Source organism: Mus musculus, chromosome 8, assembly GCF_000001635.26.
Source record: "Mus musculus strain C57BL/6J chromosome 8, GRCm38.p6 C57BL/6J".
Lineage (NCBI taxonomy): Eukaryota > Metazoa > Chordata > Mammalia > Rodentia > Muridae > Mus > Mus musculus.
In genome coordinates, this window is record NC_000074.6 from 3,802,803 (window position 1) to 3,803,784 (window position 982).

Here is a 982-nt window from a genome sequence, read left to right on the forward strand (position 1 = left end):
GAAAAGCAGTTATCCCCTGTTTGGGATCTTTTAGCAAAAAAGAGAAAAAATGAAAATAAGCTATTTCAGAGCTCTCCTGGGAACAGAAGGAAAATGGGAGACGTCCTACTTCCTCTCTGGCTCCTATGGAGATATTCTTAGCTCTGGTTAGGATATCTGTGTCCCTTTGAGACACAGAGTTCTATTCCCTGTCTGCCTATTGTCTCTTTTTGGTGCACCAAAACAAATTGTCCATATATCCGTCAATTCATGTTTGTTTTTGTTTTGTTGTTTGAATGATTATTGTTCTGTGTTTCATGTTAAAAAATATAAATGGTTAAAATTCGCTCTGCTGGCCATGAGTCTGTTCCAAGCTCCGGCGAGGGAGGCATCTGCCCCGACTCGGGACTTCTCCTGCCCAGCCTGCCCACACGTAGAGCCCTGCTCTCTGGGAACTCACCTCCCCGCTTGGGGAGAGCCCGGTTAGGGCCGCGGGAGGCCCCAGTCTCAGACCTTCTCAGGGGCCGAAGAGTGACGAGCACTCAGCACGTGGCCCTGCTGATTAGCTTCCTCCGCCCACTTTTATTCAACATATTAGAGCCCATACATTGTTACCTGGCTCCTATCAAGGGAAAAATTCCTAAGCTGAAGTTAGCCACTGGCAAGAAAGACTAAACAGAGAAGTCCTAGCTGTTTATTTTGTAAATCTAAATAGTATATATGACTGGGCTGAAAAGCCACCCTAGAAACAAATGTTCTGTTCTTGTTAGTCAGAAACATTCATGACCTACACCTGGTATCAAGGCAACCGACTCCCACAGGCTATGTCCTGGGGAGGACACAGAATGTATATGAAGGCCTCTATCTCAAACCGGTCATTAGATAACTAGGAGAATTAAAACTTCTTTAAAAAACAAAAACAAAAAGGGGGGATAGAGACTATGATGCCAAAGATGGCTCTATCCCTTATAATATTTACTCTTAATTTCTTAAAATTGGATAA

At 43.8% G+C, this 982-nt stretch overlaps 1 non-coding gene across 1 annotated transcript; it reads right to left on the bottom strand.

Moving 5' to 3' along the window:
- Positions 1–322: 322 nt before the first annotated feature.
- Positions 323–557, bottom strand: Rprl3 (ribonuclease P RNA-like 3). The gene has a single exon (NR_024198.3).
- Positions 558–982: the final 425 nt, after the last annotated feature.